The following is a 19,061-nucleotide window of genomic DNA, read 5'->3' on the forward strand; positions in this document are numbered from 1 at the left end:
ATCGTGATAAACCTTGACTTTATTAGTTTGTTTCTTGGCAGAATTTCAGTCCCAGTAAGTAGAAAGTAACTGAGTAGAATATTTTAAATATTATGCTAAGATAAAATTTTTTATCAGTAATTTTTTACATATACATCTATATTATTACACCTACATAAAACAAACTACATACAGCAAAAGAACCACACAACTTTCAGGAATTACATTCATGTTACATTCATAAAGTTTTGACTGTTTGTACTTGGCAACCTTGAAGAAAATATTTTCCTATCTCGGTGAGTCTAAAATTCTGAATGTAAATCAGTATCTATCATATCTCATCTCTGTTAACTTCAAACATCTATCTAGACCTAAACAACTAGGCTCAATGGTAGCACTCAACTATTTGGTCTTCAATCCTATCAAATACTTGAGAACTTCCTGTTTACTCAGGAAGTATGGGTTAGCAACTTCCTAATTTAATAATAAGAGGGGGGAAATGACAGAGACAGTTTGCTGCCCAAACAGTCACCCATGGCTCTCTAAAATGTTGGAGCATCATCTTCTGCCTTCTGGCCCAATATATCTGACAGACATATTTGTGAGGCAGGAGCCATTGAGAACTTGCTTACCCTGTCTTGGCAGAATTTAGCCATCGACTCTGCCTGCATCTAAGCTTTCCCTTTTTTAGGCAGCATTCTGTCTGTTGTAGAAAGGAGGACATTTTGCCCAGTGGCTTGTTTGCCACATTTGAAGCCATCTACATAAAAAGGCTCTTTGATGCTCATCATCCTCTTTGAGATAGGCTGGATGTTTCCAGGAGTTAATCTGTCTTGTTGTCAAAGAATCATTAAAAAATATATATAAACGTCTTTAAATGCCATACTCTGTAGGACTGACTCTGAGGTTTTGGAAGATCTTAACTATTTTACCTTATCTGTCTATAGAGTCATATCTATCTGTTACATCTAGTATATATATTCTTGTGTTATAAATAGACTAGTACTTGAAATAACCACAATTTGATCAATTGACAATTAACTTGTCTAACTTACTTATCCTAAACAGCCTGCAGTAGCATTAAAAATATGGAATGCTTCACAAATTTGTATGCCATCCTTGCATAGGGGGCCGTGCTAACCTTCTCTGTATCATTTCTATTTTACTATATGTGCTGCTGGAGTGAGCACTAAAATAAATTCTTAATGCCATATCTAAAATAGGAAGATAATAATGTATTTGTAACTCAAATAAATAAGAGCTCCAGGATAACTTAAATAAAGACATTATTTCACCTTAGACTGGTAGTAGCCAACAGGATCAGGGAAAATGAGATACTCAGATGAAAATAATTTGATGTCCAAAATCCTGAAAACAGAAAGAAGCCAGTATGTGCTTGGAACTGAAGTGAGAGAGCAAAAAACACTGGCAATCAGGCTGGAACCACAGAGAATGTGTTGGGATACGTAGGCAAGGACTAACCCAGCATAACATGCATGTACTTTACTTAGTGACCCAAGTAGGTATGTCTGTGTTACATGATCCTTTAGACATAAAAACAAAGATTCAGAAAATGGAATGGCTCTTCTAAGTCACAGAGCTGGTCAGTGGAAGAACACAGTCTTCTTGAAAGGAAGGATTTATCCTTTAAGAGAACATTATTCCCTTCAGAGTGATGCCAAGACTTGAGAGAATCTGCCAACAAGGTTATTAGAGGAAGAGCAAAGTCATCCAACAAGAGACTGTAAAGGGGATAAGAAAGTCAGACCCTATCCCTCTTTCCTCTACTCTACTCCTTAAGAGCCATGAATTTTGCTCTGAATCTCCTTTGCCTGTGGTGGGAATGGCACAGGGCCATTTGGATGCATCGGGCAGATGGCTAGTTTGCCTTCAGAATGATGGTATCCACATGTATGGAGAGGAAAGGTCCAGCTCCCAAGATCAATTGTATCATAAATAAAGATATTTGGGGATCATGGTCCTAATATCTTTCAGTTAGTCCAAACACAACCAAGAAAATGCACATTGTTTATGAGGGGCACCTTGGGTCCCATCATGCATGTATATTTCAAAATCTGAGCAGTAATTCATTTTCTAGGCATTTTCCCCTAAAATGTCAGGCTGGAAATGGAAAACCAAGTAAGAGGAAACTAAGCTTAATAACTGAAGTCAATGTTAGATTAACACAAATGACACTGAACACCAATGTTTCCGGCAGCTGCCATTCTTGGTTGTGTGACATCGGTTGGAGCTTATCAACCCTGTTTTCCCCCTCTTTCTCACAGAGGATCCTGATCAATCACTGAGTCTAAAAATGCTCCCATCAGAACAACAGTTTGCAATTTTTGTCTGCTGTACTCTAGCTTTGGTAAGGGGCTTGATCTATATTAGTTAGAATTTTTCAAATGGGTTTTTTTAAACAGTAGATTTTAAATATGCACCAAAATGTTTCTATGCGAGAAGTTATCCTGAGTTCACTTCTTCCCCCATCCACAAAACATTGTCTAACATCTATCTCCACTTACTTTCTGGAAAACAAAAAGAAAAAAAAAGAAACTCCCATAGATCCAGAAGAACAGAGGAATTCTTCCTTCTGTGTTTCCGCAGAGTGAGGAGCTCGGAGATCCTCACATAAATGTCTTAGATTTCCATGAAGGGCTGAGACGATAGCTTCATTGATAACATGTTTACTGTGAAATCTCCCTTAACAGGGCACTCTAAAAGAGAAGCTGGTTCCTTTTGGCTCTTCTTTGGGGACTGTTCTCTGAAGGAGTACATATTCCTAGTTACCTCACTTGTATATTTGTCTTAGGTAAGAAACTTATATATCTTACAAATTGCATACATGTTAGTCTCTATATCTAAATATAGCATGAAATAGGGAAGGCAAAAGTATCCGAACACTAAAAAGTGAGAAAGTACATTGGCAAATTACACAATATTTTCTGTAGATGAGTAAAGAGAAACCATCCTTGATAGTTTACCTTGATAGTCAACTGGGTCAGGCTAAGAAATGACTAAATCACTCTAGAAACACATCCTTGGGTGTGTCTATGATGCCATTCCCAAGGGTAACTTAGTTCCAAGGAGTTTTCCCTAATCTAGGGATGAATCCTTCCTGAATAAGTGATCTGATCATGGAGAAAGAGTACTGCATCTTGAAGCCACAGCTCACTCTGGACCTTTCTTATATCCCCTTTCTCTTTCCTTCCTGACGTCATTGAAGTGATTATCCTCCACCACATACACTGTCACCATCATCACCTTTCATGGGCTAAGCCATCTGGAACCATTAGCTACAACAAATCTTCTATTTCCTCAATAGTGTCTGGCATGTAGTTTGGTCACAACTGTGTATAAGTGATCAATATACTATTATTTTTATGAAAAATAAGAACATTAACTATGTCCACAAATGTTCATTTTCCTGTTACTATACCTAAAACATGATAACTTATTGGAGACTTTTTTCCTATCATCTTAAGATAAGTCAGTATCATGATATTTATTCAACTGAGTCCAGAATAAAACCCTGAACCAACTTATCAGGTGGTTATATTTTTAAAGATAAAAAGGAAGAAGGCAAATTCGTTGTCATTCATTGCTATGACTTCTAAACAATTTATTTAAAATGTATTTTAAAAGTAATTTTTTTTGTCAGTAGCTTTTCTGTATACAAATGACAAACAGGCAGAGGAAGAAATTAGGAAAACTATTCCCTTCACGATAGCCACAAACAATATAAAATATCTAGGAGTAACTCTAACCAAGCGAGTGAAGGACTTATTCGAAAAAAACTTCAAACCTCTGAAGAAAGAGATTGAAGATGACATGAGAAGATGGAGGGATTTACCTTGTTCGTGGATCGGGAGAATCAACATAGTAAAAATGGCCATCTTGCCAAAAGCAATTTACAGATTCAACGCAATCCCTATCAAAATACCTACAAAATACTTTGAAGATATTGAAAGATCAATTCTCAAATTCATATGGAGAAATAAAAAACCCAGAATAGCAAAAACAATCCTATACAACAAAAGATCCTCTGGAGGAATCTCCATACCTGATCTCAAGCTGTACTACAGAGCAACAGTAATTAAAACAGCATGGTACTGGCAAAGCAATAGACTGGTGGATCAATGGAATCGAATCGAAGACCCAGAGATGAATCCACACACATTTGCTCACTTGATTTTTGACAAAGAAGCCAAATCTATTCAATGGAAAAAGGATAGCATCTTCAACAAATGGTGCTGGTCTAACTGGATGTCTACATGTAGAAAAATGCAATTAGACCCTTATTTGTCACCATGCACAAAACTCAAGTCCAAGTGGATTAAAGACCTCAACTTAAAACCAGAGACATTAATTCAGTTAGAGGAAAAAGTGGGGAAGAGCCTGGGACACATAGGCACAGGAAACAACTTCCTGAACAGTACACCAACAGCCCAGGCCTTAATGTCAACAATTAATAAATGGGACCTCATGAGGCTGAGAAGCTTCTGTAAGGCAGGAGACACTGTCAGTAGAACTAAGCGACAGCCTACAGACTGGGAAAAGATCTTCACCAACCCTTCATCTGACAAAGGTTTAATATCCAAAATATATAAAGAACTCAAGAAATTAAACACCACAAAACCAAACAACCCAATTGCGAAATGGGGCTTGGAACTTAACAGAGAATTCTCAGCAGAGGAATATCAAATGGCCGAGAAACACTTAAAGAAATGCTCATCCTCGTTAGTCATCAGAGAAATGCAAATCAAAATGACACTGAGATTCCATCTTACACCCATCAGAATGGCTAAGATCAAAAACTCAAATGACACCACATGTTGGCGAGGATGTGGAGAGAGAGGAACACTCCTTCATTGCTGGTGGGAATGCAAACTAGTACAACCACTTTGGAAAGCTATCTGGCGCTTTCTCAGAAAAATGGGAATAGGGCTTCCTCAAGACCCAGCTATCCCACTCCTTGGAATATACCCAGAAAATGCTCTACCACACAACAGGGACATATGCTCAACCATATTCATAGCTGCTCTATACATAATAGCCAGAACATGGAAACAGCCTAAGTGTCCCTCAGTAGAAGAATGGACTAAGAAACTGTGGTATATTTACATGATGGAATACTACTCAGCTATTAAAAACGAGGAATTCCAGAAATTTGTGGACAAATGGATTGATCTAGAAATTATCATAATGAGTGAGTACACCCAGAAGCAAAAAGAGACAAACGGTATATACTCACTTATATCAAAACACTAGTCCAAGGGATACGTACCATGAAAAACTTTACTTACCAAGAAAGTGGGTCAGAGGAGAGGATATCCGATTGAGACTTTAGGCAAGAGTAACATGGAAGAAAGAGGAAATTGTAGGACCCACAGGGTCCTGGAAACCTACAAGAAGAACTTTATGACAGGCAGATCTGGATCCTGGGGTTCTCCTCAAACTAAGGCACCAGCCAAGGAGAATATAGGCAGTAAGCTTCGAACCCCTACCAAGACCTAGCCGATGAACATGATACTCTCCACCGTTGAGTGGAGAGTGAGATCTGACTCTCACACGAACTCTGGTGCCCCTTTTCTGACCATGTCCCCCAGATGGGGAGACCTGGTGGCACTCAGAGGAAGGATAGCTAGTTACCAAGAAGAGACTTGATATTCTGAGAGCATATATAGGGGGAGGAGGTCTCCCTAGGTCACAGACATAGGGGAGGGGAGAAGGGGAGAAATGGGAGGGAGGGAAGAATGGGAGGAAACAGGGGAAGGGCTAACAATCGAGATGTAATATGAATAAATTAATAAAAAAATCTAAAAGAAAAAGTAATTTTTTTTTATTTTTTAAGAGTTCAGAATATTTGTTAAAAGACAGACAGAAAGAAAGAAAGAAAGAAAGAAAGATATTAAGAAAAGAAGAAAGCCATAGCGTATTGATAGCTGCCATCACTGAGCCCTAAGAATTTACATTGGCCTGCTATGTGGTACCAACCTAAGAAAACTTCGGTAAACATAGTAGGCTGTTTATTTCAAATATAAAAATAAAAGTCCCTGGGGTGCAGAGATAGATAGCAGAAGTGCATTTATGCCCTTCCAGATGACCCAAGTTCAGTTACCAGCACAAATATCAGGTGGCTCACAACCACTTGTAACTCCAGCTCAAGGTAATGCAAGGCTTCTGGCCTTCCAGCGACCTGCATTCATGTGTACGTACCACAAGCATGTGTACGTGCACGTGCACGTGCGCGCGCACGCACACACACACACAATTTTTTATTGATAATATTCATATTACATCTCAATTGTTATCCCATCCCTTGTATCCTCCCGTTCCTCCCTCCCTCCCTCCCTCTCACTTTCCCCCTACTCCCCTCCCCTATGTCTGTTACTGAGGGGGACCTCCTCCCCCTGTATATGATCCTAGGGTATCAAGTCTCTTCTTGGTAGCCTGCTATCCTTCCCCTGAGTGCCACCAGGCCTCCCTATCAAGAGGATGTGGTCAAATATAGGGCACCAGAGTGAGTGTGAAAGTCAGTCCGCACAGTCCTGTCCATTGGCTGGATCTGGGTAGGGATTTGATGCTCACTGCACGTATTGTCCTTGGTTGGTGCCATAGCTTGAGCAGAACCCCTGGGTCCAGGTCCACCCATCATAGTGTTCTTCTTGTAGGGTTCTAGGACCCTCTGGATCCTTCTATTTCCCCAATCTCCCATACTTTTCTCACGTAGAGTCCCAATAGGACAACCTCACCTCAATCCCGCTTTCTTGGTAAGTGAAAACTTTCATGGGACACGCCCCTTGGGGCTAGTGTCCAGATATAAGTGAATATATACCATTTGAGTCTTTCTGCTTCTGTGTGAACTCACTCATTATGAGCATTTCTAGTTAAATCCATTTGTCCACAAATTTCAGGAATCCTTGTTTTTAATAGCTGAGTAGTATTCCATAGTGTAAATGTACCACAGTTTCTTTATCTATTCTTCTATTGAGTGACACTTAGGCTGACAGACACAAATTTAAATAATAAAACTAAATACTTTCTTCAAAAGTTCTTTGGGTTTTTTGTTTTTGTTTGTTTGGTTGGTTTGGTTTGTTTTTTGTTTGTTTGTTGTTGTTGTTGTTGTTTTGTGCCCATTGTCAGAAACTTAACAAAATTCTTATAAGGTGTGACCTAAGATACAAACCTTCACCTGTGATTTGCTAAGCTAGTTTAAAAGTACAATGAATGTATGAGATCCTCCACCCAGGGCCCCATCTCAGTGACTGTGGCAACTCTAGGACCAGCATCAAGCCTGGTACACAGAGTACAGTCAGCAAATTTCTTCAGAGGCAAATTGTTGCAAAGGACATATGGAGGACCGAAAGCTTAGTGAAACAGATGGCTCTGTAGACAGGCTGTAAGAGACACTTCAGACAACCTCTCTAGCCTAGTTCTTAAAAGAAAAAATAACAAGAGTGTCATTTATTCTAGCTGCAGGCTATGTTTACATAGCCGTGACCACAAATTCCCAGTTGCTTCCTTAAAATAATATGAAAATTGACCAAGACATAAAAGATTAGGAGTCTTTTTCTTACTTAAAATTAGACTGATATCTATGGTTTACTATGTGTATATATATATATAATCTTAGATCTCCAAGAACATCAGGCTTTATGGTTTTGAGTGAGGTTTAGTTGACCCCAAGATGTCACAGCATTGTTTTGGGGACACTCACGGAAGAAGCCACTCTGGACACCCATTTCATAAAACTTAGCACAGCCCTGTACATACTGATACATAAATTACATAGGCAAGTTAAAGACTGGGATTTTGTAATACTTCTTTAGAAACTGTGTGTTCTGCTACTAAAAACAATTCTTAATTTCATTTATCTAATTAACTTTCTAACTAGATAAATAGTTATATATAGAGAGAATATATTCATATATGTATATGTGTACATATATACATACATACACACATATGTATGTATTTATGTTTGTGTGTATGTATGAACGAATGTAGGGCTGCAACAATTTAAGGTATTTTCGGCAGTAAGTGGCAGAACAAAGCAAAAACCAAACAGACTGTTTCCTCATGCAGTAACTTCACCTTAAGACACCTCCCCTCCTAAAAAAAATTAAAAAAAAAAAAAAGACACCTCCCACCTAGCAATTCCTGTAAATCTAGGGAACGAGAGAGCTGAAAAGTATAATGATACATTGTGTTATTTCATAACTTGTATACCTGCCACTCAAGGCAGTTGAAAAGAAGCCACACTAGCTTGGTCCCGCATATAAACAATGAAGCGCAATATATTTAGAACCGATACTTAGATGGATTTAGATGAAATGAGTTAAGCTTCCAGGACACTGCATGGCTGCAGTATCTGTAGTTAACTGGTATCAGAACAGGGTCAAAACAGTTTTAACCACCCACTAACTCCCTTCACTGAGTACAGAGGCAAGGCCGGCTAACCAGTCTCCTGGGCGCCACATTCCACCGCCTCTGAGAAGCAAGAGTAGTACAGAGGATTTAACTCCTGAGCTCTCTCTGGATTAGCCACGCTAATCAGTACTCTGAATTTGAATGCATCCTGAGTAGAAAGAAGTCAATGGCCATATGCAGCAGCATTAAGCTTTGGACCGCGAGAAATGGAAGCAGGGCTGAGGTCCTTATTGTCCTTTGATTTAAAATATCGAAAAATCCAAAATAAAACGAATGTGAAACGCAAAGACTGAAAGCCTGAGTTGGAGCATGCTAACTTTTGCTATAAACCCCAACATCTTCCAGTCTAGGTTGGAATCTAGAGTCCCCAAAGTCAGGTGCCAGTACGTTCTTACAGAGAGTTCTATGCCCTCAAAACTCCCTGCTAAAAACAGAAGACGAGGTTTGATTGTGCAGGAAATGGACTTAGAGGGGAAAAAAATGAAAACAATCTCATTTCACTGAGGCACAATCAGATAGCTGTGTTTGGTCGCTGCTGACAGGGACCAGATTCCACATGCTCATTTGGGGAAGCCAGCGAAGCTCACGGAAACACTCTGCCCTGCAATTTAGCCCCAGCTGTTCAAGCTGAGGCTGCTCTTTAAAGTGAAGCAAACTGGGGAAAACGCTGAAGTTCAGCAGTTTCAGTCTGTTGGGCCAAAGCTTCTGCGGAGTCCCAGCCCACGGATTCCGTTACATCGGCCAGATGCTCTGGGCCTCTCGAGCCAGTCTTACTGAGAGCTCTATCAAAAGGCAACAAGATGGTAAATCAGACCCAAGCCAAAACGGAGCTAGCCAAAGAGGCCAGCAGGTCTTGGTCAGCCTGCTCTGCCAACACCGAGTCTGGTCTGCGAAGAGCCTTCAGAGGGCTCCCAACGCTGACGTCATCAGAATTTAATTCTAAAGCCAGTAATTAAAGCAAACTGTTTTAATGGTAAAAGTAGTGGGTGAGGGCTGCATTGGTTGGCTGAGGGTTTTTTTTTGTTTTGTTTTTGTTTGTTTGTTTTTCCCAGGTGTACAGGTTGCACAGCCCACTCCAATAATAGCTGGCAATGTTGTCTTAGTGATGTTACCAAGATAAAAAGAAATCCCAGCTCTCTAGGTCACCTCTGACCTCTCTTTTGTTTTCATTTCCTACTACTGGTATACTCCAAACAACCCCTGAGATCATAACATCTTCCCAGCCACAAACAGAAGCTCCTGTGGAGGCAGCTTTTCCTTCTGGAAATACTTCAATGCCCATCCAACGCCACAACATCTCGGTAAGTGGCATCTTTGCAAAGGTATTTCTAAAATGCGTTCAGTGGCTTTATAATCAACAAATGTATACTTTCACACAATGTTATCTATAATATATAAAATTAAATCACTACTCTATATTACATAAATTTATAATTTTTTCTACATGAGTTTTGCAAAGTAAAGTCATAAATTAACCCGTAGTTATCATTAGATAGCTCCATTGTCTTTTAAGATGTTGGGGGAGGGAAAAGGAGGTGCTGGATATAGTTTCAGAAATGCTTGTCCACGAAGTTAGATGAAAATCTCAGTCAATAAAATGCCTGCCGTGCACGCATGAGGACCTGCACTCACACCCCAGATCCCATGGGAAGAAGCTAAACGCCCTCCCCTTGAAGCTCACTGGCCTGTCAGCCCAACCAAACTCATGAGCTGTAGGGCCAGCAAGAGACCCTGTCTCAAAAACTAAAAATAGAGACTGTCGCCTTCGACCTCTACACAAATGTACCCATAGGCAAGAACACAACACTCTCACTCCCACAGTAACAAGTACATACATCCTACAGGAAATACCACACACACACACACACACAAAAAAAAAAAAAAAAAAAAAAAAAAAAAAAAAAAAAAACGTTAATAAAACAAAATAGAGAGAAATCTGTGTGAGTGTCCACGAAGCAGGCTCTATGGTTCATCAATCATTTAGCACAAGAGGAAACACAGCTTCTCTCCCTGAGCCTTGGCATCCGAGTGAAACCCTGCTACTCAAGCCTCTGGTGTCCACTTTCTGTCAGTAATTGAAGTGTCTGGAAGATAAAAAGAGCCTCACCGTGAGATGAAGAAATAATTCCTTTAGAAACATCCATCTTGACAACAACTTAAATGTGTAGCCAGTGATTGCAAACACTTAGTGAACCGCCAAGCAATGAAAGATCTAATTTTCAGGACTGTTCGAGGTGGGGGATGAGGGAGCTTGCCTTCCACAACACGCAAGTCGTGGTGACTCATTTTTCTCCTTACAATTCCCAGGTGACAACATTCTCACAATGGAAGGCTAGATTAAATAAAGATTAACTCTACTGTCTGGAGAGCACTGCTTTTGTGGACATTGTAAGCAGCTATTCAATAAGTGTGAAAACATAAGTAAGCCACTTACAGCAACAGTTTAACCCACTGGGCATTACTACCCTGACACCAGGTGTTAGAAATTTTCACTAGGGACAAAGCTTTCTCACTGTTACTTTTCCCTGGAGGCAATAAATGTAGACACATTTAGTACACCAGAAGAAATGAGGCCTGTTGTAAACTGTGGGTATTCGTTGCTACATTGTGCATACTTTTAGATAAGGGTGTGCCTCCCCTACTCACTCAAGTGTCTTTTGAGTGTAATAAGATCTCAGATCACAACAAGAAAAACTTGTTCAACCATGTTCATAGCAGCCTTATTCATAATAGCCAGAACATGGAAACAGCCTAAGTGTCCATCAGTAGAAGAATGGATAAAGAAACTGTGGTACATATACACTATGGAATACTACTCAGCTATTAAAAACAAGGAATTCCCGAAATTTGTGGATAAATGCATTGAGCTAGAAATGATCATAATGAGTGAGTTAACCCAGAAGCAGAAAGACTCAAATGGTATATACTCACTTATATCTGCATACTAGCCCAAGGGGCATGTCCCACGAAAGCCTTCACTTACCAGGAAACTGGGACAGAGGGGAGGACATTACTATTGGGACTCTAGATGAGAGAAGCATGGGAGAATAGCAAAGTAGAAGGATCCAGAGGGTCCTAGAAACCCTACAAGTAGAACATTATAATAGGCAGATTTGGGCCCAGGGGTCCCGCTCAAACTAAGGCACCAGCCAAGGACAACACAGGCAGTAAACTTTAAACCCCTACACAGATCTAGCCAATAGTCAGAACATTCTCCACAGTTGAGTGGAGAGTGGAATATGACTTTCTCACGTACTCTGGTGCCTCACATTTGACCATGTCCCCTGGAGGGGGAGACCTGGTGGCACTCAGAGGAAGGACAGCAGGTTACCAAGAAGAGACTTGATACCCTATGAGCATATACAGGGGGAGGTAATCCCCCCCCCAGTCACAGTCATAGGGGAGGGGAATAAGGGGAAAATGGGAGGGAGGGAAGAATGGGAGGATACAAGGGATGGGATAACCACTGAGATGTAACAAGAATAAATTAATAAAAAAAAATTTTTAAAAAAGATCTCAGATCACAGAGATGAGAAGAAGACTCACAGAACTGGCTTGTGAGAGGAAAAATAACATTCAAACTTTTGTTGCCTTTATTGTTTTAAACTTTTAATTTTAAAGTAACTAACACAAATATTAAAAAAAAAAAAGCATGCAAAGCATTTGCATAGTTTAACATGTTATTCTAAGTTGAACATCTTAAAAGCACTGCCCAAATCAAAATCAGATCCTTGCTCTTCTCCTAGGAAATATGTCCACATTCCTCAGGCATATCGCAAATGACTCCTTTTCCCCAAACTACAGGTTTTCCCACGTTTTATATGTGTACTACACATTTCACTGTTTTATCACATAAATGTGCAATCCTAATCACTATAGTTTAGTACTATCTATTTTGTTAAGCTTGATTTTGTTTCCATTTTTCTTGTTTTGTTACCTGAGACAGGCCCTTGCTGTGTAGTGTGGGATTGCCTTGAATTTGTGAGTTTCCTGCGTCCAGTTTGCCAGGTACTAAGACTGTATACAGACACCACAATGCCCGACCTTTTAACCCACAGGATTTTCAGTTAGAGACCAAAATGGTGGGATTTGGTCCACTACTCTGCCCTCAGTAGTAGTACAGCCACTGTATCCAGAGGCTTGGTGAGCTCAGACCTACCTCTTTGCACAGATGATGCTAACTCATGTTGGCCTTTCATTCAAACCACGTGATATCTGAGTATCTTTCTTTTCATGTTTATTGTTGATGATGTTAATTAAGATACCTAGATCTTGCAATTCATTTGGAGTTTATAAAATTATGAGAGTTTTATTTTATCAATTATTTTCCATTCACTAATTAAGCATCTTTTTTTTTTTTTTTTTTTTTTTTTTTTTTTTTTTTTTTGGTAAGAAAGAAGCGTCTCGTTTACTACCTGGTTTTCAACTGTTGAAATTTGTAGTAGGAAAATGGGGTCGATTTTTGATTTATTTTCTCTATCTCCCTCCAAGGTGATGAACTGATTGTCCAAAAATTAAAGAAGGTAACAAGGCTGCTCATAGGGAGGTTGTTCCAGGAACCCTCTTGGGAACCAAAACCAATGAACAGACATGTTCTTTATATAAAATATCATAGAATTTACATATAACTATACACAGGTTAGTGAATCTCGAGGTTATTTTTGATGTAATATAAATGTTATGTAAATGGTTGTTATAACAATTTTTTAGGAAATTGTGACTTTAAAAACCTATTATATGTACCATTGAGACACAGTTTTTAAAATATTTTCAATCCAAAATTACTTGAATCTATAGACACAAAAATCACAGAAATACTAAGGGACAGCTGTAGAATTGGGAAATCATGCATTCAAGCTAAATTTATGGGTTTGATTCGATTGCAGTTACAAAATATTTGAGGTTCAAATTGTCCCACTATACTTCTGATTGAGAAAATTCTTAAATGAATGTGACTAATCATTTCATTTTTAAAAGATACTTAAAGTTTGTTCTTTGAATTTCTCATGTCAGTAGTTGTTCGCAGTTTCCTGGGTCAAGTGTTCTGGAATAATATATATATATATATATATATATATATATATATATATATATATATATATTTTTTTTTTTTTTTTTTTTCCATCTTGTCCAGGGCCTGAAACTAAAGTCTGCACAGAGAAGCCCTGGTTTTTTGTTTTGTTTTGTTTTTTTTTTTTTTTAGTGGAAACATTATTTCAGAACCACTACACCCTGGTCTTGAGGTGTGCCCACTGATGCTAGGTAGTCTATTATTTGTAGGCTTCTCTAACAAGAAGAGATTAGACATTGGCATATATTTGTACATGCAAAATATGTCCATGTAATTCCTCCTCACTTATAAATAGATCAATGGAACTTTTATTCAATTCTTTATACATATTATCTGTATCTTCTTTCTTCTACATAAAAGTTCTAATGTTAGGTGATATGTTAACAGCAAGAAACCACACAATCATTTCTTTACTGCAAATTACATACCCAACTGAAAAACAATGCTATTACCATCAGTGAAATTGATAGAAATAATTTTGAAGCTTTATTTCAATATGCTTGCCTTGACTGTATCCTTGTCTTTACAGTTATTATTTACCTACTTTTTTAATATATTGTTTCAAAGATACTTTCTCCCTTTTAGCCCACATTTGAGTTTGGTTCTCCGAATAACTAAATACTCAGTGCTCACCAACCATCCTTTCGCCATTCTCTCTCTAATTATTTTCACTGCATGAGCTTCATTCTAGGAGCTTTCCCCAGGAAAATCTGGGAATAGCACTCTTTGAGTTAGTGTGTGCTGAGAATAATCTGTTCCCATTGTGCTCAAAAGTAATTTTCTCGAGTTCCAAAACTCTTTGTGTCACATTCTTTCTTTGAATTTCTTAAATATATTGTTTCATTTTCTGGCATAAAGAATTGCCATTAAAAAAGGTACCCTAAAAATCTAATTATTTCCCCTTATAAATCACTTCCTGTTTTATTAAGATATGCAAATGAGGGCCTTTTTCTTTACACCAGGTTTTACTGGGATCAGTTGTTCTGGATTGTGACTCTGAGCTACATATTTCAATATGTGATTTCAAAACTTTCTGGTTTCCTGTTTCCTCGAGGGGAAAAATTCTTTAATTTTCATTATTAAGATTTTTTTTCTGCTCTCTTAGTTACTTCTTTAGAAATTCCAATTATATACATCCTCGGTCATGTTTATCAAAGTTACTCATTTGTACATGCACAAATAGAACTCAGAAGACAGCTTGCAGGGCTCAGTCTGACCTTCCACCATGTGGGTTCAGGGATCAAACCCAGGACATCAGGTTTGCTGGCACCTTTAGGAGATGAACTATCTTATCAGCCCTGATGTTGGATCTTTTGCTCAAAACTTTTTCACATTCCATATATCTTGATCTCCAAAATGGGTTCTTTTTCTTCTCTTCTGGATATATTTTTGTGAGTGTTATCTACTAGATTATTCATTCTTGTATCTCTTATAGTTTCTCTTTAATTCCTGACCTTTATACCCTCATTTCTAAATATTTTTCATTTCAATATGGTGAGTCTGTGCATTGGCCATTTTCCTTTGTGTTCTTATTTACAGTCACACAATGGACACTTTTGTATGTGATGTAATGCGCATTTCCTCCTGATGGTCTTTTGGAGGGGAGGAGGCAATGGGATGCTTTTGTAACAGCCATGCAAGGTAATTTCTAACTAATAGGCAAGCTAACTTCACCCTCAGAGAAGTATCAGCTGCAGTTTTCTCACTCATCCTGTACCCTTTCGTTCATTCAATACATCTCTAGTCAATATCAGCCACACGTGCAGCAATGAGATTCAAGCTATTAGCAAAGCTAGTAGTAAATAATGAGATTAATGATTAGTAAGATAGACATGTCATTACAGGTTTATAATCTAACATGGAGTCAGACAATTAAACAAAGGTTCACAATGAAGACTTGAATGACAATCTACTTCTACGGGCCTCAACATTTTTCTATTATAATATAGATGAGAGGTAGAACAACAGTCGTGACTAAGTAGTGATAACTGCTCGTTTCCGGATCATGTTTCCTTAAGGTAGTGCCCCAAGATCTCCTCTATATAACCTTAATACAGCCACACTGCTCCCCTATCCCTGAACCAGGAGGTAACTCCTAGTAAGAATCACTCATTTAGCTCAAGCACAGAAGTGCCATTAAACCTAAGTTGTATTAACAAACCCATTAAAGATGTGATCAAAATTAAATACATTTGCATGCTCCTGTTTTATTTATATAGTGCCAGCTGCCTTGTAGACAATAATGGATATGTTCTGATAGCAAAAGGTTAAAATGTCAAGAGAGTCACTGGTGTCTTTTCAGTTATCCTCATGTCAGGAAGTACAGGTTTATTAGCTGGGTCAGTAGATGGCTCAGCTTGACCGCCCAGAAGGAACACCTACAGTACTAGTCACCTGCAACAAATTGCAAAGAAATGGAAAAAAAATAAAAGAAAGTAGAGACTATACCAGTCTCTTTCAGAGTAAGGTTTTTTTTTTTTTTTCTTTAAAAAAAAATTTTTTTTAATTTTTAGTTGCTTGTGGGAACTGTGAAAATTTGCTATCCCAAATCAGAAAGAATAGGAACTTTTCAGAGTTTTACCTCACATTGTCTTCTCTACATTAGAGCCAAGAGAGAAAGAAGGAATTACTCATCTGCCTCCTAACAATGTGTTTCTGGGTGCTGCTTACACACAGCAACACGTAGATTCAAACCTCAAGTCTCGCAGCAGTACATCCACAGTGAGTTCAGGTGCCTGTGTTTGGGATGAAATCCTTGGCAATTTTTCTAATTGTAATGAGTCTGGGGTGAATGCAAGGGCTCTGGCCAGCTCTTATCAACTCCAGGACTAGTTTGGCCTTGTTAGATCTTAACCACAAGAGATGTATGATTTTCTTCTAACAGAAACTATTCTTTTGTGTGTGGCCTACTTCATACTACTGAGGGAAAAGTAACTAATACATATTTTCACTTATGTGTGTCAGATCTGAGGAAATTTAGTATACAATGTCACTAAAAATAGAAAAAAGAGCAGTACAGTAATGATCCTCAAAACTAAAATATTACTTAAGTGTCAAAAAGTCAAATTCAGTATCAATCAGTGGGGGAAGGGGGTCAAAGCAAATGAAGGCAAGCTAAGATTTGAGTCATGTTGAATAGGGGAAAAATTGATCTAATTTCAGGTTACCAGGACAGAAGGTCAACTGTCCTGCTTAATTCTAGGATCATTCAGATGTATTGAGACCTAAAGATAGGGAAAACAGCGATGTGCCTGACGGAAGAAGGCAGGTGGCTAAAGGAAAGAACCAGGATCTATTCCTACAATTTTCCACATTCCGTGATATCACTATCCCTAGCTGGATCAGGTATTTGGAAAGAATGTGTTGACAGAATTGGTGAGAAGTTAGGGAAGGGATATACGGGCAGATTTCACCAAGGAGCAAGGGTTGTGGAGATGCGTGTGTCACCATGAAACTAACTGCTCACTGAGAGGTGCTGCCAAAGGCAGGAGGCACTGAAGAGGGGTCGTCAACTTCCTTACAGAACGCGCAGAGCAGAAAAGGGATCAGCTCTCTTCAGAATGGGAGATTCACAACTGAATCTGTTTCTCAGATTCAGAAAAGTGGTCACAACAACAAGTAAGAAACCTGCTGGAGAGCTTAGTCAGGTCACTTTCAAGAAATGCTAGCACTGTCCGTAGAGCCTACCTGCCGCATGCTGATTGCCTGAACAACCAATAAATAAAAATGCTGTTATAGGCAAGATGAGGGGAAAATGGAGACATTGAGAAGAAATAGAAGACCTGGATATGGGATGGACATAAAAAAACAACAACATAAAGCTAGGGATAATGCCGTAGAACACGAATGCTGACTGAGACCTCCTTCTACATGTAACTGCACTCAACTTCAGTCAGACAGCTTAGCAATCCCTAGAAACGTGCATATGTTAGTCCTCAGCAGTTATGTACGTGATAACAGACTTTCTTGTTTCGATGGAAAAGAATACAAGTGAGGAGATAAAGGGATGGAAAAGGTGACAAAACTAGTCCTTAACACCTACCTGCCCTGGAAGGCAGGGGTGGGGTGGGGTGGGGTGGGGGTGGAGAAATAACAGTGAAGACATTCACTTCCTGCAGTTCATAGAGGACACCTTTGTGGGACAGTTGCTTTCCAGCCTGGCAATCGCCATTTCTTATCAAAGATCTTCAACCCACAGGTTTCTGTAATTGTGATTCACCATCAAAGTTACACTTACACACCTGCATCAACTTTTCCAAAGTGTTCTGTCAGGTTTGTACCAGAGCCCCATGGCACAGCTTTGTGGGTTGGTTGTAGAACAGAAGGATTCCCGATAGAGGGAACAAAGAAGGAAGAACACGGTCCCCAAGACTTCCAGAGAGACCGGGCAGTAAGGTTGAAACGGAGCCCGTAGGAAGGCAATCCCCAGTCCGAGTGGGACTCGGGCTTCACGTCCCAGAGCAAGTACTCTAAACCAGATTTAAACAGCTGGAGTTTAAAGATCATCAAGGCAGGAGTCTTATGAGGCAAAACTTCAAACGAAGAGAATAGCACACTGCAGTAAAATCCTGCCTCATACCCCTCCAAACCAGCATGCCCTTTAAGGCCCAGAGATGTCTCCATCCCAAGCAGGGAGGATCCAGAGGCAAAGCTCTCGAGTTGCCTCCTCGCCCTCGTCCTGCCTCCATTCTCACACATTGGCCATGTGCATCCTGCCCGGCCTGGAAGAAAGTACACTGAAGAAATGGACAGTGTGGCAAGAGTTTAATAATGCATTTATCCTGAAATCCAGCTGAAATGGAAGAGGGGAAAAACAGCCAGAAGGTAGGTAATATACTAAAAGTAGAAAAATGGGTCTGAAAATGAAGTTGAGAGAGAGAGAGATAGAGAGAGAATTGGCAAGCTTGGACTAAGCATGCCAGATGGAAAATGTAAATGGCGTGAGCTGGTGGTGTGGTGGCAGAAAGGGAATGGTACCCATAGGCTCATATACTTGAATGCTTGGTCCTGGGTTGGTGGACACATTTAAGAAGGATTAGGAGATGTTACTTTGTTGGAGGAGGTACGTCACTAGGGGTGGGCTTTGAGATTTCAAAAGCCCATGCCATTCCCAGTTAGCTAGCACTCTCTCTCTGTCTCTCTGTCTCTCTCTATGTCTCTGTCTCTGTCTCTGTCTCTCTCTCTCTCTCTCTGTCTGTCTGTCTGTCTCTCTCTCTCTCTCTCTCTCTCTCTCTCTCTCTCTCTCTCTCTTTCTCTCTCCCTCCCTCACTTGTGAATCATATATTAATTCCCAGCCACTGCTCCAGCCCCAGGCCTGCCTGCTGCTGTCATACACCTATACATGATGGCCATGACCTCACCCACTGAAAGTGTTAGCAAGTCCGTAAATTAAACCCTTTTCTTTTAATGTATCGCCTTGTTCAGAGAGCTTTGTCACTGTAATAGAAAAATATCTAAAACAGCTGGATTAAGTAGAACCCTGTGAGCCACTATTCAGCTATGCAAATTACATTTTCTAACACTTGTAATGATCTGGGGACATCTTCACAGTATAATGGACAAGTATAAAATCTTGTTA

At 39.4% G+C, this 19,061-nt stretch overlaps 1 protein-coding gene and 1 non-coding gene across 2 annotated transcripts in view; both read right to left on the bottom strand.

Moving 5' to 3' along the window:
* The window catches only part of Nxph1 (neurexophilin 1), a 286,673-nt gene that overhangs the window by 229,936 nt on the left and 37,676 nt on the right, over positions 1-19,061 (bottom strand). The gene's annotated exons all lie outside the window — the stretch shown is intronic.
* On the bottom strand, positions 1,062-1,169 carry LOC127194956 (U6 spliceosomal RNA). Its single transcript, XR_007831333.1, has one exon. It is a non-coding gene; the product is annotated as a U6 spliceosomal RNA (small nuclear RNA).

This window comes from Acomys russatus, chromosome 10 (assembly GCF_903995435.1).
Source record: "Acomys russatus chromosome 10, mAcoRus1.1, whole genome shotgun sequence".
Taxonomy (NCBI): domain Eukaryota; kingdom Metazoa; phylum Chordata; class Mammalia; order Rodentia; family Muridae; genus Acomys; species Acomys russatus.